The 26270-nt window shown below is 42.1% G+C and overlaps 1 protein-coding gene across 2 annotated transcripts in view; it reads left to right on the top strand.

The window, feature by feature from the left end:
- The window catches only part of CDC42SE2 (CDC42 small effector 2), a 95006-nt gene that overhangs the window by 9753 nt on the left and 58983 nt on the right, over positions 1–26270 (top strand). Inside the window, exon 2 of one of the 2 annotated variants that reach the window (XM_058677731.1) lies at positions 17956–18121. The gene's annotated coding sequence lies outside the window, so the exon portion shown is untranslated. The remainder of the gene's footprint in view (positions 1–17955; positions 18122–26270) is intronic. The other variant, XM_058677732.1, reaches the window with a different exon arrangement.

Genomic DNA, 26270 nt, shown 5'->3' with positions numbered 1-26270 from the left:
ATATTTGTAGTGATCCCATGGTGTTGAGTACTGTTTATTATGCACAAAGACACATCATTGCTCTTAAGCTAGAAATGCTTGAACATTCTTAAATGCACGGCAGGGAGCTGGGTTGGGAGCAGAGCAGCTGGGCCTTGAACCTGTGCCCATATGGGATGCCACTGTTACAGGTAGCTATAGTTTGATATTTAGGTAGGGAATTTGAAAACAAAGCAAATTCATGATGTGCAGAGCTCAGTATTTCATTCTGCTGAGAAAAGCTTATTTTATTTTTTTTTCAATTTTTCCCCTTAGCTATAGGGTCCACCCCCCCACCCCGTTGATTTAAAGTGTTTTAGATGCGTCTTTGAAATGGGTAGCTTAGAAGTTGCTGAATGAATGCCACTTTTGTTGACTGTATTTGAAAGTCAGACAGATACTGCATCCTCTTGGACCACTTACTCATTCCCAAAATGCTCACCGTAGCCAGATGGGCCACACTGAGGCTAGGTGCCTGGAACGCCATCTGGATCACAACTGGGAGTGGCAGGAATTCAGCTTCTTAAGCCATCACCTGTTGTCTACAGGAAGTACACAAAAGCAGGAAGCTGAATCAGAAGTAGAGGATTTGGGAGCATGAACCAGATACTTGGATAAGGACCCAGGCATTTCAAGTGGCATCCTAACTGCTATGCCAGATGCCCTGAAGAGACAGTGTTTTGAAGTGCACCTGTGTAGTATCCTCTGTACACCAGGGTGAATATTTTCCTAGTTTATGTGATATGCACTAATATAGTCGTAGTCATTTGTCTTGTGTAACTTTTGTGTGGCTGTACATGGACTTGGGTCTCATGACAATAGTGGTATGAGTATATATATATATATATATTTTTAAAGATTTATTTATTTTATTACAAAGTCAGATATACAGAGAAGAGAGACAGAGAGGAAGATCTTCCGTCCGATGAGTCACTCCCCAAGTGAGCCGCAACGGGCCGGTGCGCGCCGATCCAATGCCGGGAACCAGGAACCTCTTCCGGGTCTCCCACGCGGGTGCAGGGTCCCAATGCATTGGGCCGTCCTCAACTGCTTTCCCAGGCCACAAGCAGGGAGCTGGATGGGAAGTGGAGCTGCCGGGATTAGAACCGGCGCCCATATGGGATCCTGGGACGTTCAAGGCGAGGACTTTAGCCACTAGGCCACGCCTCCGGGCCCATGAGTATATTTTTGTATAAACAAAAAGAGTACATCAAAATGTACATGGAAAGCAGTGTTTTGATGAAAAATATTTTGGATTCTATGTTTAGTTCTTTCATAACACACTTGATAAACTTTTTGAAGTGTCCTTAGGTTGTATAGCTTTTGTAATATGCAGATATTTCACAGATGCTTGATATTTTAGTTGCTAAGCAGTAGTATCTCTAAAAATAAGAGTTAGTGTTTTTCAAATTAAAATATATGACCATTGCACTTGTTAAAATTGATTTTTGATACAATTTAGTTGGCACTGGGCTCTCCCCTCCCCCAAGATCCCTCCCATTTATTTGTTCTACCCCCAGGTTCACAATGTGTGTCCATCATGAATTTTCCCAAGTCCATCACTGGAGTGTCTCTCAGCCATGTAGGAGACTCATTTCGTTGTGGGTTCATTCTTGTATCCTGAGGCCCTAATGTAGGCACAGTGAGGATTAGATCTTCATTGTTTATGGGCAGTATCAATAGCAATGATAAAGGGGACATTGACCATCTCAGGTGATTATAAACAATCAGCCTCTTGTGGATGGTTGCACTTTTAAAGTCTTTACCAAATGCAATCATTTTAGATATTACATTAGATGTGTTTGCAGTTTCCAAGTGATATATTTTATAGACTAATTAGACCATCTTTGTTGAAAATTGACATGGTCTAACCTGAATTTGTAAACATTTCACATGTGGAGTAGCCATCTTGAGATGAATATTTTTGAACTCGTATGTCCTTACTGTTAATTTAGCCAGCTCTGTAGTTTGAAGTCTTCTGCGGTATCGTGCTTTAGCTTGTGTATATTTGCATATAGATTATAAAATAACCAAATGGTCATATTGAGAAAAGTGAATTCAATTGTTACGTGCTATGTAAATCTCATAATGGGTCCATTAAAATAATACAAGATTTTTAAATACTCATTAATTTATTTTTATCTTATGAAATATAAAATCATTTATATTATGATTTTATATTTTTTAAAATATAAAAAATAAAATTATACATTATGATTTTATATTTTATAAAAGTTATGTGAAATTGCCTTAGTCCTCTAAGAATAAAATATAAAGCATACTCACCTAAAAAATCTAAACTTGGGACCAGTGCGTATAACTTGCTAATGTATATAGCAAGTTAATCCTCCACCTGTGATGCTGTAATCCCATATGGGCACTGGTTCAAGTCCTGGCTGCTATGCTTCCTATCTAGCTCCTTGCTAATGGCCTGGGAAAGCAGTGGAGGATGGATCAAGTCCTTGGGCCCCTGGACTTACATGGGAGAGCCAGAAGAAGCTCCAGGCTCTGACTTTCCATTGGCCCAGCTCGGGCCTTTGTAGGTATTTGGGGAGTAAACCAGCAAATAGAAGAGCTCTGTCTCTCCTTATCTCTCTGCAGCTCACTCACACTGTATGTTTAATTTGACCCTGGCGTGCTCTCCGATTATCTTAATCTTGCCTACTACATTCTAGCCATGTTAGTCTGTTTTAACAGTTTCTCACATGTCCCATGCTTATTCTTGCCTTTGTAGATATTTCTTAGAGTATATATTTTTTTGAATTCTTGTGTTATTTATGTAACAAGTAGAATTATATTTAAAGGGTAAGACAGAGTTTTCATCCTCTACTCTATTCTACAAATGGCTGCCACAGCCAGGGCCTGGCCAGACTGAATCCAGGAGCTTTACCAGGTTTCCCACACAGGGAATTGGGCCATCCTCCTCTGTTTTTCCAGAAGCAGAACTGCTGAGACTTGAACCAACACCCATATGGGATTCCTGTGTTTTAGGCGGTGGTATAACCTGTTGTACCGCAATGCTGGCCTCAGTGCTATTTTAGATTGATGTGTGTGGTTGAAAGGTGGGGAGACATAGGGGGATTTTCCATCCACTGATTCAGCTGAAATGTGCACAACATCAAGGGCTAACGCAGGCAGGAGCCAGGAGTCTAGAACGTCATTCTGGTCTGCCTGTAGGTGGCAGGAGGTTAAGCATTTGACCAACGTGTGCTGCCCTCCAGGAGTTTGGATCCGAAGCACTGAGTGGTTGGATAGGCACTGGCACGCTACTTGGAATGTGGGCATTCTGAGCCACAGGTCAACCCTTGTGCCGCAGTGCCTGGCTCTTATCTGACAGTCTTTTTTTAAGATCTATTTATTTATTTTTATTGCAAAGTCAGATATACAGGGAGGAGGAGAGACAGAGAGGAAGATCTTCCATTCAGTGATTCACGCCCAAAAAGTGACTGCAATGGTTGGAGCTGCGCCAATCCGAAGCCAGGAGGAAAGAAACGCATGCACACACGCACGCGCGCACACACACACACACACGACATCCATGTTCAAGCTGCTGGTTCCCTCACTAAATGTGCACAACCATTGGGCTGGAATGAAGCCAGGAGCCAGGAACACCATCTTAGTCTCACAGCTGGGTGTGAGGAGTCCACGTTCATTGCCTTTCCATCAGCAGGAATCTTTGAAAGCAGAACCGCTGGGGCTGAAATGGGCATTCAGCGTGGGATGCTGGATTCCCAGGCAGTGGCTTGACCTATGCCACAACACCAAGCTCTACCATTTTTTTTATTTTTATAGCACTTGCTGGAATTCAAGAATTGTCTTTAGTTACATATTTTTATTTTTACTTTTTTAAAAGATTTATTTGTTTATTTTTATTACAAAGTCAGATATACAGAGAGGAGGAGGAGAGAGGAAGGTCTTCCGTCCGATGATTCACTCCCCAAGTGAGCCTCAATGGCCGGTGCACGCCGATCTGATGCCAGGAACCAGGGACCTGTTCCAGGTCTCCCACGCATTTGCAGGGTCCCAAAGCATTGGGCCATCCTCGACTTCTTTCCCAGGCTACAAGCAGGGAGCTGGATGGGAAGTGGAGCCGCTGGGATTAGAACCGGCACCCATATGGGATCCCGGGGTGTTCAATGGGAGGACTTTAGCCGCTAGGCCACTGTGCCAGGCCTGATTTTCAACATTTTTATGAATATTTAATAATTGAGATTAGCATTGTGGCATAGTGAGTTAAGTTGCTGACTGCAGCACCAACAGTGGCTGCTGGAGACCCAGCTGCTCCGCTTCTGATCCATCTTCCTGGAAATGCAAATGATGACCAAGGTGCTTGGGCCCTTGCACCCATGAGGGAGACTAAGAGGACTTCTTGTTTATGTTCTGTCATCTAATGATTGTTGCTACATAAATTTCATGTACAGAAATTGGCTCTTTTTTTATGAGAGATAATGAGCACTCCCATACACTGTTTGGCCGGACACTTGGAGGGGGCTTGGGGGCGGGGCTGGAGCCAGGAGTGCAGTTGCAATCTCCCCTGTGGTTGGCAGGGAGCCAGTGACTTGAGCTGTCATCACTGTCTTCCGTGTCTGCATTGCAGGAAGCTGGAGCCAGATATCGAACCCAGGTACTCTGATGTGGGACCAAGCATCTTTTTTTTTTTTTTTAAAGATCTATTTTTATTGGAAAGGCAAATTTACACAGAGGAGGAACAGACAGATCATCTGTCCGCTGGTTCACTCCCCAAGTGGCTGCAACAGTCAAAGCTGAGCTGATCTGATCTGGAGCCAGAAACTTCTTCCAGGTCTGCCACACAGGTGCAGGGGCGCAAAGCTTCTGACCGTCTACAACTGCTTTCCCAGGCCACAAGCAGGGAGCTGGATGAAAAGTGGGGACGCCGGGATACGAACCGGTGTCCATATGGGATCCCAGTGCATGGAAGGCAAGGATTCAGCCATTAGACTTGCACCAGGCCCAGGTCCAAGCATCCTAACTGCAGCACTTAAAACCTGCCCCTATTTATATATTTATTGCTTAACTGTATACTGAAGCTTTAGTTCAATTCTGGAGCAAGCAAAAAGATTTTCAAATGCCTCAGTGTTGTAGATTGTGTTACTGAGAGATAAATGAGCCTGTTGAAGAGTGTTCTTTCGTTGTTGAAGAAAGCAAATCTCTTTAAGTTGGCTAAAAGTGTAACTTTTCCCATCCTTGCTTTTGGAATGATTTACATAAATATGCTTGAGTTGACTCCATGCATTCCCACCCCAAGGTGAAGGTCTTATTGTAGAAGTCTTATTAAGGGTCCAAGCAATAGCCTAGTGGCTAAAGTCCTCACCTTGCATGTGCTAGGACCCATAAGGGCCCCGCTTCCCATCCAGCTCCCCGTTGCCTGGGAAAGCAGTAGAGGACGGCCCTAAACCTTGGGACCCTGCACCTGCATGGGAGAAGCGAAAGAAGCTCCTGGCTTTGGATCAGCTCAGCTCTGGCTGTTGTAGCCACTTGGGGAGTGAACCAATGGACAGAAGATCTTCCTCTCTGTTTCTCCTCCTCTCTGCATATCTGACTTTCCTATAAAAATAAATAAATATTCAAAAAAAAGTTGTACTGAAATTTTTATTTTGACAGAGGGCAAAGCTGTAAATAAAGCTGTGATTAGAAACAGTGGTGGGTGGACCTGGCACTATAGTGTAGCTGTTAATGTCCTCACCTTGAACGTGCCGGGATTCCATATGGGTGCTGGTTCTAATCCCGGCAGCTCCACTCCCATCCAGCTTCCTGCTTGTGGCCTGGGAGAGCAATCGAGAACAGCCCAGGGTCTTGGGACTCTGCACCCACATGGGAGACCTGGAACAGGTCCGTGGCTCCTGGCTTCGGATCAGCGTAGCACTGGCCGATCACTTGGGGAGTGAATCATCGGATGGAAGATTTTCCTCTCTCTCCTCTGTATATATGGCTTTCCAATAAATATAAAATCTTAAAAAAAAAAAACAACAGTGGTGGGTGCATTGTGTTCAGTCACCTCAGGATAGGGATTGCTTCAGCAGTGCACAGTTGCCTGCTTGGGTTCAACTGCCAGAAACCCAGATGGGGCAGGCAGGTCAGGGGGTCGGAGTCAGTGCCTGGTGTGGCTGGAGAGGCAGACCTGCATTGTGTGCCCAGCTCCTGGCTTTGGCCTTGGATGCCTGAAGGATTAACCTATGATGGGAACCACTCTGTAGGTCCCCTCAAACCACGGGATTCCATGTTCATAAGAATTATTTAAGTAGTAGCCCTAGAGTAAAATATGGGGCTATGGATATAAGTTCTTTTTTGTATTTTTATTTTGCCTCTAGTCCTTCTGATACTTTATGTTAAAATAATTGTAGAACAGTTTTGAGGACTTTCATTTTGTGTTATGATGGCTGTTGATTGCAAGGTCGTATTGCTGTCCTTAGTTCAAATTTTGTCAGGTAGTTGAGTTTTGAAGTGATCTTTCTTTAGTGCTCGCCCACTTAGAGTTGTGTGACCCACATGATGTTCTTCCTTTACCGCAGTGACATCCACTTCCTGGGGTAGATTGCTGTCTGGCTTTGTCTTTGTTGTTTTTACCCTTGTCCTCTTCTGTGTTCCATGGCTTGTTCACAGATGCCTGCAGTCTCTGTTTTGTTCACTAGCCATTTCTCTTACCACACTTCCTGGATGGTGCATACATCGGTGAAAACATGTTTTTTTTTTTTCATGTGGTAAAGAAAAAAAACAAAAAGCCATGGAGTAATATGCTGAGAAATGACACATTAATTGTCTACAGTGGAGACTAGCAGTCACTAAGCGAACTTCTTCAGCATGTTATTTCCTGTGTTTGTGAACGAGTGCAAAGGTAGATGGTAGCTGTGCTTATTGAGAAGCAAAGTGAATCTGGAGTGGAGCGAGAGGAGTGTGCAGAATCATTCTGTGTGTGTTACTGTGGAAAAATTGGAATTTATAAAAGCTTTATTGTGACTTTTCAGTCTATTTTCATGTTTTGAATAAAGACTTTGTTTTAGTAAAAGTGGCACTAAAAAGCTTGAAAAAACCTGGTAAGTGGCAGGTGAACTGCATGTCTGGTCTGATTTCCTGTCACTTGGGAAGCAGCGTGAGGGAGCCAGGAAGATGGACTTGGGAGTCAGGACGCAGCTCCGCTGAGCCCTTGTCTTGTTCTGCGTGCTGCATGGCAGATTCTTACCCTTGATCATTCCATTTTGCATTAAATGACTGTGATTGGTGTTTTAGACTCAGTGAGGTAGCACACATAAGCACTTGGCTAGTAAGAAACATTAGTGTTTCATTTGCTTTCTACTACACCTTATTGATTTTGAATGTCTTGGACTTTGCACTTGAAAGTGAATTGCAATCAGAAAGCTGAAAATGAATCTGAGCTTCGAATCACCTTACCTAGACAGGGTGGTTTTCAGGGGCTGTTTTTTTTTGGAAAGTATTTGGCTTTCAGGAGTTTTAATGTTAAAAACCAAAATAGTACTGATTATGATGTGATGAGTTAATTATTGCTGACTAAAATGGCAAGAAAGTAACTATTTCTGCATTTCTTGAGAAAGCAAAGCATTTGTGTGGGAAGTAACAGTTTTATGCTAAAGATGTGTATTTCAAGACTAAGAACTGGTTTATTAAAAAAAAGTCAAAATGTAATATGTTCAGCAGATATACAGAGAGAAAGGTCAGGTGTGGTGGCTTAGTGGCTAAATCCTCACCTTGCAAGCGCTAGGATCCCGTTTGGGCACCGAGTGGTGTCCTGGCTGCTCCACTTCCCATCCACCTCCCTGCTTGTGTCCTGGGAAGGCAATAGAGGACAGCCCAAGGCCTTGGGACCCTGCACCCGCATGGGAGACCTGCATTTCAGATCTACTCAGCCCAACTTGGGCCATTGTGGCCTCCTGGGAAGTGATCCAGCAGATGGAAGATCTTTTTCTCTGTCTCTCCTTCTCTCTGTAAATAAGACTTTCCAATCAGAATAAATAAAAAGCACCTTTTTAAAGTATAAGTCATTCTTGTGCAAGTATTGCCACTATCTATTTTAAGATTATTTTCATTACTCTGGAGAGAAACTATCATTTCCCCATTTTTTTTTTTTTGCTACAGCTCCAGGCATCCCTGTTACTCTGTTTTAGCCTTTTTGGACATTTACTATAATGGGATCATGACCTGTGACCTATTGTGATTTTTTTCTAATTAGTATAATTTTAAAAATAATAATTTTTCTTTGAAAAAGATTTTACAGAGGAGAGAGAGAGAAGGTCTTCCAACCGCTTGTTTAGTTGCCAAATGGCCGGAGCTGAACTTCCTAAAGGTCTCCCACCTGAATGCTGGGTCCCAGGTCCCAAGGACTTGAGCCACCCACCATTGCTTTCCCTTGCAATAAGTAGAGAGCTGGATCAGAATTGGAGCAGCTCCGACCTGAACTGATGCCCACATGGGATACCTTCACCACAGGGTGGAGAATTAGCCCGCTGCCCCACCACAGTGGCACTCCTTTAGTATAATGTTTTAAGGTTGATTGGTATTGTGGCATGTTTATCAGTTCTTTTTATAGCCAGCTGTTCTTCCACTATATGGGTTATTATTATTATTTTTTAAAAAATTTATTTTGTTTGAAAGCAGAGTTACAGAGCAAGAGGGAGAGAGAATCCATCTGCTGGTTCATTCCCCAAATGATTATGGCTGCCAAGGTTGGGACAACCCTGGCTGAAGGCAGGAGACAGGAGCCTCTTCTGAGTCTCTCCTCGGGGTTCAGGAATCCAAGTGCTTAGGCCATCTGCTGTGCTTCCTGGGCACACGAGCAGGGAGCTGCACCAGAGCAGGAGCAGCCAGCACAGGACCAGGTGCAGATTAGGAATGCCTGTGGGTTTCGTGGTGGCTTAGTCTTCTGTGCCATGATGAGAATCTTTTTATCCATTTATCATTGCTAATAAAAATATTCATTTATTTGAAAAGCAGAGTTACACAGAGAGAGGAAGACACAGACACAGCCCAAGAGCGACCTTCCACCCTCTGGTTCACTCCCCAAATGGCCCCTGTGGCCATGTCTAGGTCAGTCAGAAGCCAGCAGCTGCTTCTGAGTCTCCCACATGGGTGCCGGGGTCCAAGGCTTTGGAGCATCTTCTGCTTTCTCAGGTGCCTTAGCTGGGAGCTGGTTGGGAGTGGAGCAGCCTGGACGTGAACCAGCACCAGGCAGTGGCTTTAGCGTGCTGTGCCATTGCATAGGCCCCTGTCCGTTCATTGTTTAACAGAAATTTGGATTGTTTTTACGTTTTAGCTGAATACTGCTCTGAACATGATTATTCATACTCTTATTTTTTGTTTGGATACATAAAGTTTTCCTGGATATATACCTATGAGTAGAATTACTGGGTTGCATGCCTAATCTTTTAGCGTTTTAAGGAACTACTGGACTGTTTCCCAACATGTTCTACATTTCTGTCAGCAAGGTTTGGAATAGTGACCACCTTCTATAACTGTTTTTTCATTTAATCTAATGTACTCAGGGTTAATCCATGTCGTATGTATTTTTAATGACTAAATAGTATTTCATTGCATGCTGATTAAAATCAAATTTTGTTTGCATAGATTATTTATAATTAAAAGCACATGGTTCCAACTTGAGACCATTATGCTCAGTGAAATAGGTCAATCGCAAAAGGACAAGTATTACATGTTTTTCTGATATAAGGCAACCTTCATGCAAAATACAAGCTCAAAAATATATAGGTAAACATGAATGTACATAGGACATCTATGTATAATAGACTGTCATATCGAGATGTGAAGATACAGGACATATGCATCTCTACTTCCAAATCCAAGATGGACTGCCTCATGAAACTGTTAAATATATTCTGACAATAAGAACTAACTTTTCTTTTACTCTTTTCTATATAGCATTCTGTCTTCCCAATACAGTTTGTCACAGTGCATTTGCTTCGAGATATTGGTTTGTCAAAGCCTGAATGAAAATGCATACTGATCTCTTTATAACAGAAGTGTGAAATTAAGGGCTCGACATGCTGATTGACTTACAAAGGGACACATCTTATTGATCACACTGTACATTGAAAATGTTGAGTATTTCTAACTTTTCAAACTCGATAGTTGAACGTAGTCTATACTGAATGCACAGGTCACTTTATACAATGCCTACTTTATAATAGTTATTTGACTGTCATGTAATTTGCTGAATACCTGTGTACACAAAGCACTGACAACATAGTATACTGTAGAGTACCCTCTGTTTACTCTCTTGATCCACTGGCTGGCTGCTGCAGTTCATGGTCACTTAAAACCCCCCAGTGGCCATGTGATCACCACTTTCCTGGGCATTTCAGTATCTTTTAAAATTCATTCCTTTCAGGAAGGGAAGAGAGATGAGAGGAGGCAACGAGGGGAGTGGGGAGTCCCCACATGGCTGCAACAGCTGGGGCTGGGCCAGGAATAAAGATGGAGTTTCATTTTTTTAAAGCAAAAATTGGTTTCTTGGAATTTGTGTGTAGTGTCTTCGTTTCATCTCCTTTGGTAGTTTGTATTAGGTCATTCTTTTTTTTTTATATTGTGCTAAGGTCAACAGGTGTTTGAAAGCTGTCATACTGTCCTGTTTTTGCTGGGTTTAATATCTGTAGTTCCCTTAAATTCTTTGCTTGTACGACATCATATTTAGACTTCCTACTACCTACTTTTCTTGACACACTCTAATGTACTAATTCTGTTAGAATGCGACACCCAGAACTGGGTGCCATACTGCTGATCTTCTGAAATGCAACTTTTGGTGCTACACTCACCCTGCTCATGTAGACTCACAGTAAATGTAAGTAATGTAAGTGCTCCACAGAGAGGGTAGAAGATAAAATGGAAGACTGCTCACACTTGTGAGATCAGAGAAGGCCTCATCAAGGAAGTAATAGCAACATGGCATTCTAGAGTATGCTGGTCAGAGTTGAACGGGGTGATACCTGTAGGCCTGAGAAAAAGCATGATATTTCTGCAGAATAGAAAGGAATTGTGAGTGTTGGGGATGAATCAGTAAATGAGGTTGAAAAATGAAGTGCAAACCAAACTGTAGAGAGGCTCTAAAAAGTAATGTGGAAGAGCTGAAGTTTCCCTGATAATAATGAGTCTTTCAAGGAGATTTTGATACCATGATGTGTTCAGACATTGTTCTAGTGGTATGATGTTAACCTAATGGGCAACAAATTGGAGAACCCAAGATTAGTAACCAGAGATCAGTTAGCAACTACTGTGTTTTTTTCTTTTTTTTAAGAGTTGATGAATGGGGCTGATGTGGCATAGTGAGCAAAGCTGCCTTCTACAGTGCTGGCATCTCAAATGGGTGCCAGTTCAAGTCCCAGCTGCTTCACTTGTGATCCATTTTTCTGCTAATGCACCCGGAAAAATAGCTGAGGATGGCCTAAGTAAGTCATTAGGCTCCTGTAGGCCCATGGGAGACCTGGAATAAGCTCCTGGGTTTTGACTAGCCCATCTGTGGCCATTGAAGCAATTTGGGAAGTGAACCAGTGGATCTATGTCTCTACCTCTCTCTTTATCTGCTAACTCTGCATTCCAAATAAGTAAATAAATCTTTTTTTTTTCTTTAAAAAAGATTGGAAAGGGAAAGGCAGATTTACAGAGAGAAGAAGATGCAGAGAGAAACATCCTTCGTCTGCTGGTTCACTCCCCAGGTGGTTGCAATGGCTGGAGCCAAACTGATCTGAGGCAGGAGGCAGGAGCTTCTTCCAGATCTCCCACTTAGGTACAGGATCCCAAGGATTTGGGCCAACCTCCGCTGCCCTTCCAGGTTCAAGCAGGAAGCAGGATGGAAAGTGTAGCAGCTGGGACACAAACTGGCAGCCTCATGGGATCCTGGTGCATACAAGTCAGTGATAGAGTCACTGAGCCTTCACTCCGGGCCCAAATAAATGAATCTTTAAAGAGTTGGTGATAATGCCTAAACCTCAACTGGTCCCTGTACAGTTGGGAAGAAGCAGATTGGGAAAGTAGGCTCACTTAGTGTTCGGCTGGGGGAATGAGATGGAAAGGTGGGAATCAAGGATAATACCCTAGTTTCTGTGTTGGGGATGTGGGTCTCTGAGTGAAAATTTAAAGAAAATAGATTTAATGTGATTGGGTAGGGCAGTGATTGCAAAGGAGTGGTATTCTGTTGAGGTAGAAGCAGCATTTCTGTGTGAGGATGTACCAAGTGTGATTGATGTGAGGTTAAACTGGAACACACCAAGACTGGTGCTTTGAGGGTGTCAGGTGGAAGTGGAATCCAGGTAAGTGGTTGAGGTTACTTAGGGGAGAATTTGTAGAGTGAAAGATGTCTCAGTCTGAGAAGCATTAGAGCTGTTGTGTAGTGCTCGTACTGTCAGGTACAAGCTTATGGCATTTTTTACTGGATTGTTTGGAAACCCATCAAATAGGGAAAAGTCAAGGCTGGTTTAGTAAGTAGCCATCCTCCTCCATCCTGTGATTTTTGCCTGTTAGCTTTTCTTAAGTTGTGGCTTGGGCATTGTCTAAGGTTCTCTGATAAAATAGCTACTCTAGAGAGAGAAACTTTTAATCCATTATTAGTGATGATAATGATGAATTCATAGTGAAAGAAGAAGAGTATAACATAGGTTATGTTTGGGAAATAAAAGATTGTAGAGTGTGGGGCCATGAAACATAATGTCTTAAGTCCTTACTTGATACAGTGCTTGGCACATTGTGGCTAAAAAATAAAACTATTTCATTATGCTAGTGACCAGATGAGTGCCTTGTGACTTGAGTGATAGTTGATCCTCATCTGCAGCTGGGAGAGGAACTGGTGTCCATATGGGATGTCAGCACTTGCACATGGAGGATTAGCTTGTTGAGCCATCATGCCGGTCCCTGATCCCCTTTCTACAATGAAAACTAGTTTCTGTTTTTTTTTTGTCAGAATTTTATATGAATTGATTGTGTAGAATGTACTTTCTGACTTCCTTGACTCTATGTAACTGATTTCATCCGTGTTGATGAGTGTATAATAGTTTAGTAATAATTCAGTGAATGTAAACACATTGTTTATCTGTTCAGCTTTGATGGACAGTTGAATTGTTTCTAAGTTTTTGCTGTTAAGAAAGAAAAAAGTGTCGAAACTGTTAGCCACATGTATTGGAGCAAAGAAGAATGCATCTATGAATCAGGCAGCACTCAGAACCCAAAAAGTTGGTAAGTCTGTGTGTAACTGTTGAGTATTAACTGAAAAGAGAAATGAAGTACAGAAACAGCTTCATTGGTTATAGTTCTTTCTTTGCCTTATTTGGATGAAGTCTGATCAGTTGGCAGCCTGTGATTGGCCAAATCTTGGCTGTTTGTAATTGGCAGTGGTTCAACTGTTTGCTACCATCCTGAGTTAGGTTTCAGTTTTTCTTTTTTTTTTTTTAGCCTAGTTTAGGTTGCAGTTTCTTACTCAGTTAACTCAGAGTACTGGAATAGCTTTTTGTTTGATTGAACAGCTGTGGCTGGATTGTGCGATAGGTATGTTTAATTTTGTGTTGAAGAAACTGCCAACTTGTTTTCTGAAACAGTTATGTATTTCACATTTGTGCCAACATGTAAGAGAGGTCTAAGTTACTCCTACCTCATCCCGTGTTGATAGGGTTATCTTTTTCGGGTTTTTTTTTTTTAAAGACTTAATAGTTTATTTGAAAGGGTTAAACAGAGAGGGAGAATCAGATCTTCCATATGCTAATTCGATTCCAAGATGGACATGTAGCTGGGACTGGGCCGGCCTGAAGCTCGAGCTTCTTTCAAGTATCCCAAGTGGGTAGCAGGGGATTGAGCAATTGGGCTGTCTTCTATACTTTTCCTAGACCGTTAGCACCAGTCTGGAAGGGAAGTGGAGGATCCAGGACACGAAACAGTGCCCACATGGGACAGTGGTGTTGCAGGTAGCATCTTGCACACCACAGTGCCAGTCCCTATTTTGAGGTGTTCCCAGAGAAATACAGTATTTCATTGTGGTTTTAATTTACATTTGCCCAGTTTACCATGATCTTCATGTATTTGATGTATGTGTATCTTCTATAGTGAAAAATATGCTTAATTCACTTGAGTTTTATTATAACTTTTTTTTTTAAAGATTTATTTTTATTGCAGTCAGATATACAGAGAGGAGAGACAGAGAGGAAGATCTTCCATCCGATGATTCACTCCCCAAGTGAGCCGCAATGGCCAGTGCTGCGCTGATCTGATGCCGGGAACCAGGAACCTCTTCCGGGTCTCCCACACGGGTGCAGGGTCCCAATGCATTGGGCCGTCCTCAACTGCTTTCCCAGGCCACAAGCAGGGAGCTGGATGGGAAGTGGGGCTGCCGGGATTAGAACCGACGCCCATATGGGATCCCGGGGCGTTCAAGGCGAGGACTTTAGCCGCTAGGCCACTGTGCCGGGCCATATTATAACTTTTTAAAAATGTATTTGAAAGGTCAAGAGTGAGATCTTGTTCTCATTGGTTCAGTCTGACTGCCTACCACACCTAGGGCTGGGCCAGGTGCAGGCCAGGAGTCAGGAACTCCATCCAGGTTCCCCCCATGGTGACAGGCCCAAGCACTTAGGCCATCAGCTACTGATTTCCCAGGGTGCACATGAAGGGAATCCAGGAAGCTGAATTGGAAACAAAGAAGCTAGAACTCGGACTAGCACTCAGATAAGAGATCCCAGCTTTGCAAGCAGCTTAACATACTGCACAGCTTTTGCTCCCGTTTGTGCCTTATTTTAACTGGGGCTTCTTGTTGTTGAGTTTGAGTTCTTTCTAAATTTCTGAATACAGGCCTTTTTTTTCCTAATAACATGATTTGCAGTTTATCTCTTGTGGTATGTGCCTTTCATTCTATAACAAATGTCTTGCAAATAGAAGAGATTAATAATTGCTAACTTTGAAGAAGTCTTACCACTTTGTTCTTTTATGGTGTGTGTTTTCTGTCTTAAGAATTCTTTCCCTGATAACTTTGCGGGTCTTTGGCTGAGCTTGAGCATTATTACCTGCTACCAGTTTAGCATCTGCTGTGTTCTCTGTCCAAAGACGGTGTATTAGATGGGTTTGTGGAGCAGGGATTCGGAGTATGAGCTTGCTCCATCCACTCCACACATTGACCTCTTGTTACAGAATCTTTTGCTTAAGTGAGGGAACAAAAATTTCTTCTTAGATTTCTTCATTGGCTTTATATTTTGAGATTTTTGCCTTTAGGTCTGTGGTCCAGTTTGACGTGATTTTTGTGTCTTGTACAAGTTGTGCATAGCTTGTCACTGGATTGCCTTTGCATGCATGTGGAAAATCATTTGAACAGATGGGTATAAGTCTGTTTCTAGGTTTTCAGTTTTGTTTTATGTATGTTAGTTTTTCTACATGCCAGAGTCACGTGGTTTTCGTATTTGTGTGTCCTGTGATAAACCTTGAAGATAGACAGAAAATGAGACTTCCGAAGTTGTTCTTTTTCATAGTTGTTTGGATTATTCTCATTTGTGTTTCCATGTGGCTTTAGAATCAGCTGTCATTGTCTGCAAAACTGTCAGCTGGGATCTGATTAGCATATGTTGACTGTTACTCTGATTGAGGAAAATTGACATGTTAATAACACTGACTTCAGTGATGTGTGAGCATAGTGTGTCTCCGCTTATTTATATTCTTTGTGCATCATTTGTTAATTTATTCCTAATTGCCTCATATTTTATTCATTGTAAATGAAATTACTTTTTCAGATTTTGATATCTGATTGTTCTTTGAATAGTTTTTCTATTGAAATAGAATTGGATTTTGAATGTTGGTTTTTGTATTCTGCAAGCCTTTGAAATTCACTTATTTCCAGAAGTCTTTGTTTTAATAATTCAATCACCAAGTATATTGTCTTAGTTCACTGTCAGTTTGTAGTTGAAGAAGCATAGAAGTTCAAAGGCTAGTGCTGTGTAGCTGGTGAAGTTGTCACTTACGGGGTCACTGTCGTATGTGGTTGCTGGTTCTTCCAGAGCATCTGCTTGCCAGTGACCTGGAAAGAGTAGCCAAGATGGCCCAAGTAATTGGCCCTTGTACTCACATAGGAGACCTGCAGGAAACTCCTGGCTTCCAGCTTCGAATCCACTCAGCTCCAGCTGTTGTGGCCATTTTTGGAGAGTTAACTTGTGAATGGAAGGTGTTTCCCTTTTCTCATACCTTCCCTCTAATTCTGCTTTTCAAAAAAAAAAATACATTTTAAGAAAAACAGAAATTCATAAAATATAAAATCAGTACTGTTTGAGGAGTTGCATATGGCATCTCCAATATTTTGTCTTTCATTTGTTTTAATGAAATACTAAAATTCCTGATGATATGATGTGGAATCTTGAAATTTCAAGCTACTGTTGTTTGAATAGTTGAATTGTTAGACAATTTCTACAAAATAATTGATTGTGAGTGAGGAATTACTTGTTTTGTAAGGTTGTAATTTTTTGTTGGGTTATTTGTGTGAGTGGTAAAATTATGGGACAGATGGATGGAGCCTCTGTCTACCACTTTGCTCCCCAGATGGCATTTGCAGGGGCTACATCTGATGTGGAACAGCAAGAACTCAAAACTGGTACCTGTATGGGGTACAGGTAAGGGCCTAACTCGGTATGCCGCAGTCCTGGTCTGCTGGTCCTGTGCAGTTGGAATTCTAAGAGTTCTGTTCAGATGGTGGGTTTTGAGGGGAGAATCAGGTGCTAGGTGATGATTTTTGGGGATAAGAAGTGTAAGGGCTTAGACACTGTGACTGGAGCACTGATGGCATGGATCGTGTTGCAGGTTACTGAGATGAGGAAGGAAGAAAACAGTGCACTTTAGACTTGAGAAATTTTGGTTTCTTTGCTTGCAGTGCGAAGTGTTTGTTTAGAAGCTTTGAAATGAAATAAACTGGTTTTTAAAGGTTTATTATATAAAAAGCAGAATTACAGAGATAAGGACAGGTCAGAGGGAGATCTCCCATCCACTGACTCACTTCCCAAATAGCTTCAGTGACTGAAGCTGGGCAGGTCTGAAGCTGGGAACTTTTTCCTACTCTACTACTTGGGGGGAGCCCAAGGACTTGAACCGTCCTACCCTGCTTTCCCAGGCTGTTAGTGTGAGCTGGATGGGACATGAAACAGTGCCCATTTGGGATTCAGGCACCCTGGTAGAGACTTAGCCTGTTATGCCAGGACACAAGCCTCAGGAATCTGTTTTAAAGAGATTAGGAACAGAACTAAGGACACATGCAGTAGTCAGTTGCAGAATTAAAACCCACACCTAGAGCCTGCTCCATAATGCATTCTGTTAGCCTTTATAATAAATAGTATCTCTGAGGCAGAAAACCACGTTTCGTTTTGGCAGTGTTAAAATATACTTGTAAGCTCTTACAAACAGCAGAGTTTGCAAGCTCAGGTAACTGTGGGATCTAAATATAGGTAACCAATAGCCAGATTGTAGACTAAAAGGGAGTGGAGGACCACAGAGCACATGCCCTCAGGTAGCAGGTTAGCTACTAATCAGTGGTGTTAGGTTGTTACCATGTGGGAATGTGGGCTCAATGCTGCTGGATCTTCGAGTTTTTCAAGAAGGTCAGAAAAGTGGATTTTTATTTGAAGTCTTCTGATTTGTGAGTGTAGACAGCTGTCCTTTAACACACCTTGTAGGCCAAGGTTGAGTTGAATATGCTCAAAGATAACTGTGTGTTAGTTCTTTTGTAAGAGTTGTACTTGGTACATAAGGAAGCAGCAGTAGGTTTATATGATAGAAACAAGGTGGTGACTGTACTTAGTAAGTTTATTTCAGGCATTGAAATGTGGATGGGTTATTGAGTTTCCTGTTGAAATTCAATTTTCATGTGGACTTACTAATTATAGATGGAGAAGGGAGCTGCTTTTACGTAGTTTTGCCTCCTAATTTCATACTTCTGTTTGCAAATAGGACCAGGTTTTGAGTCTGGAGTTTTGAGTAAAGCCTCCAATCCAAATGAGAAGAAACCTTCAAGGAACAACTGGTGACAGTCAATGTGCAGAGTCATCTGTGTGCCACCAATGGGGTGTCGTCAACCCAGAGATAACTGAATGGATGGCTGCATTGTTGAGGGGTGGTAAGTCTGACTTTGCCCACTTTAGTAACCTAAATACTTTCCATAAAAAGAGGACTGTTTTTACATTCTTAGCTTTTACTTGTAAATAGTAAATTGATTTTTTTTGAAGATTTTATTATTATTGGAAAGCCGGATATACAGAGAGGAGGAGAGACAGAGAGGAAGATCTTCCATCCAATGTTTCACTCCCCAAGTGAGCCACAACGGGCCGGTGCTGCACCGATCCGATGCTGGGAACCAGGAACCTCTTCCGGGTCTCCCACGCAGGTGCAGGGTCCCAATGCATTGGGCCGTCCTCAACTGCTTTCCCAGGCCACAAGCAGGGAGCTGGATGGGAAGTGGGGCTGCCGGGATTAGAACCGGCGCCCATATGGGATCCCGGGGCGTTCAAGGCGAGGACTTTAGCTGCTAGGCCACGCCGCCGGGCCCAGTAAATTGATTTTTGTATTAGATAAACCATAACCATGCAGTTAAATTTTTTAGCCCTAATAGTGTGTTTAATGTGTGGTTCAGGGATCTGACCTTTTCCTTCCCATTAAGGATATCTTCTCTGTCTATGTATTTCTCCTTTATGTCTTCTGCATTCGAAAGTTTGTGAAGTCATGGTCAGTAACCAGCATTCACTGTTGCGTGATAGGATTTCCTCTTTTGGAAGTGATTGAGGAATTGACATGACACCCAGTTTTAATTAATGCAGGAGAAAGAAGTCTTTTAAAGACTTCTGGGTAAAATTTTCATGCTTTGAAGAAAGCAGGACATGGTCCCTCTTGTGCACAGAGCTTGTTTTATCTGAATGGGAATGTGTCATGTGGAAATGCTGCAGCCAGGGTCTTAGTAACCTGAAGGTGATTCTTCCCGCAGAGGAGGGCAGCCAAGGGCTTGCTGGGATGTTAGGACTCGAGCCCATGTACTGGCCTTAGAACCATCTTACCTGAATTTTGTTACAGTTTAAACAGTTTCCCCTAGAGATTTTGTGTTATTGGCTGCAGAAATCATGGTTTATTTGATTTCTTCCTTTTCTGGTTGTGGAAGCCCTGTGTCTCATGCTTTTCTGCCTTGTCTTGGTCATTAACCTTTTTTGGCATAAGCTACCTCTGTGGCACCAGTGACCCATTTGTGTTTGTACCCTAGTGTCTAACACTGCTGCTGTCTTAGTGATGCCATCAACACATAGTGACTGAACCAAATATATTGGAATGTTGTTTGAAAAACAAGTCTCCACAATTAAATATAGAGTTTCTTTTAATTCACTTCCTTTTCTTTAACTTCATTGCTTCTTGCTAAGATTATGGATGAAGTTTGACTTTTTGAAAATATTTTATTTTATTGGAATGGCAGAGTTACAGAGAGAGGGAGAGACAGGAAGATGTCTTGTGTATTGGTTCACTCCCCAAGTGGCTGCAATGGTTGGAGCTGAACTGATCTGAAGCTGGGAGCCAGGAGCTGTTTCTGGATTTCCCACACTGGTGCAGGTTCCCAGGGCTATCCTGGTGCAGGGTCCCTTTGGGCCATCCTCTGCTGCTTTCCCAGGTCACAAGCAGGGAGCTGGATGGGAAATGGAGCAACTGGAACATGAACTGGTGCTTATAATGGTATCCCAGCACATGCAAGGCAAGGATTTAGCCACTTGCGTCATCACACTGGGCCTGAAGCTTGACTTTTTTTAACATGACTCCCAGGTAGCTTGTTGAGATGGGTTAGTTGTATTGTAGAAAATGTTGGTTGGATTTTGCCTTTGATTTTTGCCCAGTTTTATAATCAGAACCACTTCTCTGAGTATTGCCTTTGTTTATTAAATGAGATTTCATTTTCTTCTGTAAGGAAAGCAGAGAACAGTTTCCCTCCTATTTTTTGCACTAATTGTAGAATGAGAATCATGGGTAATAAGAAATATAGTTTGAGACTATATTTTATTTGACTTTGCAATTTACATTCACAATGGGATCCCTGAAGAATGTATCCTGCTCTGTTGTTAAGACATCATTATGCTGTGGGAAGGGCCGGCCAGCACGGGCAGGTTTGGCAGTGAATATTCTCAGTCTTAAGCTATAGGATGGATTACTTAGTTGTGCATATTTTGAAATTTTATGAAATAAATTATCTCCCTTCCCTAGCTCATGTGCTTGGTCTTTACATTCTTGGTAAAGTATGGAATGAGATCCTTTTATGCTTTTGTCAGATAATCACATAGTATTGTTTTTGTTTAAATTGAAAGGCTGAGGAGACAGTGTTCTTCTTGGTTTCCACTCCCAACTACCTGCAGTGGCTAGTGGTGGGATTGGCCCAAGCGCAGTTCACTTCTACCGTTTAGACGACCGGAGTCACGTTAGCTGGAAGCTGGATTCCGAAGCTTTGTGTAGGACTCGGGAATTTGGAATTAGGATGAGGGCATACTAACTAGGATCTTGACGAGCAGATCAAATTGCTGCTTGAAGTTGCCTTTAAAATGTGCTCTATTTCGTACATATTTTATAGAGATTATAGGAGTGGAACGTGTGTTTCGCCTAAAGCAATTATGGCAAACCTGTGGCCTAAACCTTATAAATCAGAATGTATCAGGATATTTTCTAACAATGTTGAGATAGACGTTTTCCTGAATTTCAGCTGGAAAATGGACATTGAACTTGGCAGATGTCTGCTGACCTTAAAAGTAAAGTTAGGTAAGAAGCCAGCACTGAAAAGTTAGGTAAGAAGCCAGCACTGAAAGCGGAGCAGAAACATCCATGGCTGGTCAAGGCAGTTGAGCTGCTGGAGCAAGCCTGGCTTGAAGTTGGTGTACCTCTACCATGTTATGTGAGCCGACAGTTTTTGTTTAACCCGGTTGGTTTTGTATTTACCCTAACATGTATATTATAATATCCTAATAAAGACATCTTTCCCTTTACTCCTTACCGGAATAATGAAACCACAGGGACTTACAAATAAGTTTAGTTGTGAATTAGGCACACAGGACTGTGATACAGGTGTGTAGGTGGCAGATAATGCTGTTCATTTATTAATTTATTAAAATATTCAAGTATGAGGTTGATGGGCTAAGATGGTGAACAGATAAGTAGTTCATGAAATACAAACAGCTTATTGACTGGAAGGGAGTGACGTTATATGAGTAACACTGCACATAAGCATGTTCGTGTCAGTTGCAGCTGGGCTTGTGTTCCAGGTCCTCTGCATTGTGCTGGCTCTTTGGCAGGGAGCCCTGCTGAGAGCTGGGGCCTTTCACACTGGGAAGCAAGTGATTGCAGGGATCCTCTTCTGGCTAATAGTAACTAATTATTAATTTTTTTGGTCCTAAGAATATACTGTATGGTACATTGGACCCAGTATGGTAGCTAAAGTCCTCACCTTGCACGCACCGGGGTCCCATCCGGGCACCGGTTCATGCCCTAGCAGTCCCGCTTCCCATCCTGCTCCCTGCTTGTGGCCTGGGAAATCTGCCAAGGCCAGCCGAAATCCTTGAGACCCTGCACCAGTGTGGGAGACCTTAAAGAGGCGCCTGGTTCCTGGCTTCGGATCGGCTTAACTCTGGCTGTTGTGGTCTCTTAGGGAGTGAATCATCAAACAGAAGATCTTCCTGTCTGACTCTCCTGCTCTCTGAATATGTGACTTTACAATAAAAATAAAATAAATCTTAAAAAAAAAAGAATGTTTTATATAGTACCTTATTCAAACCTTTTGCGGTGAATCTGTCTTGGAATTCTCTGCTTCCTTGTGTTTTGGACAGGTTACCTTGGTTTGTACTGGGTAGTTAATCTTACATCTCTTTTCAGTGAGAGGACAAGTGGCTTTTATTGATAATAGCATACATTAGGTGAAGTGCTAAGTGCCAGGCTTCATATCGGGTCTGTTTAAACTGTATTTTGACTGATTTGTTAAGTAAATTCCTTTTTGCGCTTGAGAAAAGAGTACTTCGGCTTTTTTTTAAAGCTTTTTTGTTTTTAATTGGAAAATCAGATTTACAGAGAGCAGAGACAGAAACAGCTTCCATCTGCTTCACTCCCCAAGTGGTCTCAATGGCCAGAGTTGAGCTGATCCCAAAACCAGGAGCCAGGAGTTTGCTCAGGGTCTTCCACGCAGGTGCAGGGTCTCAAGGCTTTGGACCATCCTTGACTGTTTTCCCAGGCCCCAAGCAGGGAGCTGGATGGGAAGTGGAACAACTGGGACAGGAACAGGTGCAAATATGGGATCTTGCAGGCAGAATATTAGCCAGTTGAGCCATCCCACCAAACCCAAAGATGTTTTCGAAACTTCACTTTGCTTGTTACGGGTAGGTGGTAGATTAGAAAATAACATTGAAACATACCTGTGATACTACATTGGATGCACTACTGTGCATTCGGGACGTGAGGCCAAGGATAGCCTTGGTGCCTGCTCCCAAGTTCAGTCCTTCGTGTGCATGTCCATTTAGGTCTTCTGCCATTTCCTAAAAGTGGAATTTTAGGGGTGAAGGAAAGTACACATTGCTAAGGCTTTCATTTTGTAATTACCAAATTGTTGTGTGTTACCCTGGACTGTGCCAGCATCCCACAGGAGTACCTGGGTTTCATCCTGAGGTCTGGCTCCTTCTTTGTGTTAGTGCAGATCCTGGCAGGCCACGGGGAGGGCTCAAGTAGCTGAGTTCCTGCTTCCTGACGTGTAAACTGGCAGATGGGTGCATGCTCAGTGTGTCTCTGCCTCTCCAAAAAAATACAAGAAAATATCAGAAGTGATTATGCAAACAATGTAGTGGTGTTATGCTATATTCATACTGTGGTGAAGAAGATCTCTGACATTGCTTGAAACTGTACCCCCAAACAACCTCATCCCTTCCCTCCTCTTCCCACAGGGTACATACGTACTTTGCGGCTTTTTTAATCTGGATACTGTAGATACTTCATAACTGGGATGATACACAATATTAACTTTTTTGTGACTGGCACATTTCAGTTAACCTAATTTGTGCAGGTCATCCATGTTGTGGTATACAATGTTTCCTTTTTTCCCCTTTCTCCTTAAGATTTATTTTATTTATTAGAAAAGTAAAGCCAGAGAGAGATCTTCCATTAGCTGTGACGTTCTCCAATTGGCCTTAATGGCTAGGACTGAACCAGACTCAAGACAGCATTCCCACGGGCATGCAAGGGTCCAAGCATTTGAGCCACATTTCACTGCTTTGCCAGGAGCATTAGCAGGGAGCTGGACCAGCACTGGAGAAGTAAGGGCTTAAACTTGGCATCACAAGTGGCCTTTACCCACTATGCCATATTGCCGGCCCCACAGCAGTTCCTTTTTAAGGTTGTGTGGTATTCCATTGTATCTACAATTAGCCCTTTGAGTCTGTAGGTTTGGCATTATGGATTCGGCTAATGACAAATTAGAAATACTTGAAAAAAATCCATGTGTGATGAGCATGTGCAGATATTTTCTAAGCCACAAGGTATTATAGTTGTTTACATAGCTTTTCCTTTGTTCTTTTTGTTTTTTACTTATTATTATTATTTTACAAAGTCAGATATACAGAAGGGAGGGAATACAGGAAGATCTTCCATCTGTTGATTCACTCCCCAAGCAGCCACAGTGGCTGGAGCTGAGCCAATCTGAAGCCAGGAGCCAGGAGCTTCCCCCAGGTCTTCCACAAAGGTGCAGGGTCCCAAGGCCTTGGGCCGTCCTTGACTGCTTTTCCAGGCCACAAGCAGGGAGCTGGATGGGAAGTGGGGCTGCTAGGACTAGAACCAGCCCCATGTGGGTTCCCGGCGTGTTCAAGGTGAGGACTTGAGCAGCCAGCCTACCGCACTGGGCCCTACATTGCTTTTACTATTGCTTTAACTGTAGAAATAATGCAGATCCGATTTATAGTGTATGGGAGGATTTTTTTAAAAAAGATTTAGTTTATTTTTATTTGAAAGTCAGATATACAGAGAGGAGGAGAGGCAGAGAGAAAGATCTTCTGTCCAATGATTCACTCCCCAGGTGCACGCAACGGCTGGTGCTGCGCCGATCCGAAGCCAGAAGCCAGGAACCTCTTCCAGGTCTCCCACGCGGGTGCAGGATCCCAAGACTTTGGGCCATCCTCGACTGCTTTCCCAGGCCACAAGCAGGGAGCTGGATGGGAAGTGGAGTTGCCAGGATTAGAACCGGCGCCCATATGGGATCCTGGTGCGTTCAAGGCGAGGACTTTAGCCACTAGGCCATGCCGCCGGGCCCATATGGGAGGATTTGTATCGCTTTATGCAGTGCTTTATGTAAAAGATGCGAGCACCTGGAGGTTGATTTGTGTGGAATCCTTGGACCAACACCCACCCACTGACGCCAGGGAGTGACATGTGTACCATGTGCTGTTTACTGTTCATCCTTGGTGGACATCCGTATTGCTACTGCTTCTTGGTTCTTGGAATGCTTCTGGTGTGAATGAATGTGCAGATATTTCTGAGCTTGCCTTCAGTATGTTTGAATATATCCCAGAAGTAGAATTGCTGGATCCAGTGGTATTTCTGAGCTTAATTTTATGAGGGCCTGTGATAATGTTTTTCATAGCATTTGGACCATCTTAAAATCCAACGGAAAGTACGCTGGATTTCACTTGCCTACAGTTACTTTTTTAAAATACTGTTCCTAAATGATTTCAGCAACGCTACACTTGAGTTGCAGTCATGGGTTTCTGATGTGAGAGTTTCTGAAGATGTGAAGTAGCTGAATGAGTGATTTCAGTTGAATTACCTACAAAATGAAACAGATACATTTCTAGAACTACTTCTTTGTGATTTGTTTCTGTAACTTGCTAAGAATATCAACACATCTTAAAAAGATAGTGTCCTTGCCTTTGCAGCCCCAGTTTTATTCTTCATTTGACGCTGAATTAATCACTCCAGAACAGATTGATATTCTTAAACCCAAGGAATTTTTCTTAAGTGAATGCTTTTCCTTAAAATTAAAAATCCTTAAGGTTTTACATGCTAAAAATTTCAAGTGGTGTACCAACATTATATCTTAATTAAAAAAAAGATGATTGTTTTAACTCTGTATCAGTGTTTGATATACTTAATTTTAATTGAAAATTTTGTTTTAATTTTCAGATTTTGTGTTAACATTGCTCACAAGATGAATTCAGTTGTAAAGTGTTCAAGAACAAGATCAAACATTTGTTTATCATTTGCATCCATAGGACAAAAGGTTCATCAAGTTTTAGTCAAATAGGAATTTTTCCCCACATCTTTAAAGAAAATGAGGGGGATATGAATGCTCTATAGCAAAATTAAAAGTACTTTCATTAGAAAAAAGGCACCTTACACTTTGGGTAAATGAAACGTTTTGTTTTCTTGACGTTTCTGAAGGTATTCTGAAATTTTTATTGCAGAGTGCCTGATTTTTCTAAATGTTTATTCTTTACAAATATTGTTTTGAAAGTCGCATTGTTGCTCTGTATTGCCTGTAATCTGTGGCTACATCTTTAGATATGAGAAGTGATTTTTTAAATAGCTTGCTTGACTTTAAGTTTCATTACTGTGTAATCTCCTTTATCAGTACTCTGAGTGGATGTTTAAGACAGTTGTGTTTGTTATGTTTGGTGTGAGCTGGTGGGAGGGGGTGCAAGAGGTGGTGTAGCTTGGGAAGAATGAGTCTCTAATTCTCACTGAGTTGAGAAAACATAATGAAGTCTTTTATGTCCCTCTCCGTAGACCTGCATTTCAAAGACTCACATTTTAATAAGAATTGGTTGTGCAGCTGCAACCCTGGCAACAAGGCCCAGGAGAGAAGAATTGGGGCAGGATTCCAGAAATGAAGGCAGATAGTGGTCTCATGTGGAGCAGAGCTAATGAAACAGATAAAAATATAAAGCTTTTTGTAGGAATAATACCAGTAGTTTCTTTGGCATAGCAGATGTTGAAGTTTGCCACAGTGATTTTATTATTAAAAAGTCCAAAAGATGTTGTAAGTTTCTCACTCACCGAGAATAGCTATACTGTATGTTAGCTCAGTGTAAAAATGCCCTGAAAACTATTGCGAGATTATTTCTGTGAATTACCTCTGTAGTTGCGGCTTTTGGTGGAGAGTTCCTGCTTTCGAAAGAGTAGGAAATTTGTTAAACTTTTAAAATTAAATTTGAGGCTTATTTTTTAGTAACTTTAAAAGTGTTGATAATAGTTTCAACAAATTTCTCATGGTTATTGAACTT

This window comes from Ochotona princeps, chromosome 19, assembly GCF_030435755.1.
Source record: "Ochotona princeps isolate mOchPri1 chromosome 19, mOchPri1.hap1, whole genome shotgun sequence".
NCBI lineage: Eukaryota > Metazoa > Chordata > Mammalia > Lagomorpha > Ochotonidae > Ochotona > Ochotona princeps.
Note: the sequence above shows the minus strand (reverse complement) of the source record. Positions and strands in the feature narration are given on the sequence as shown.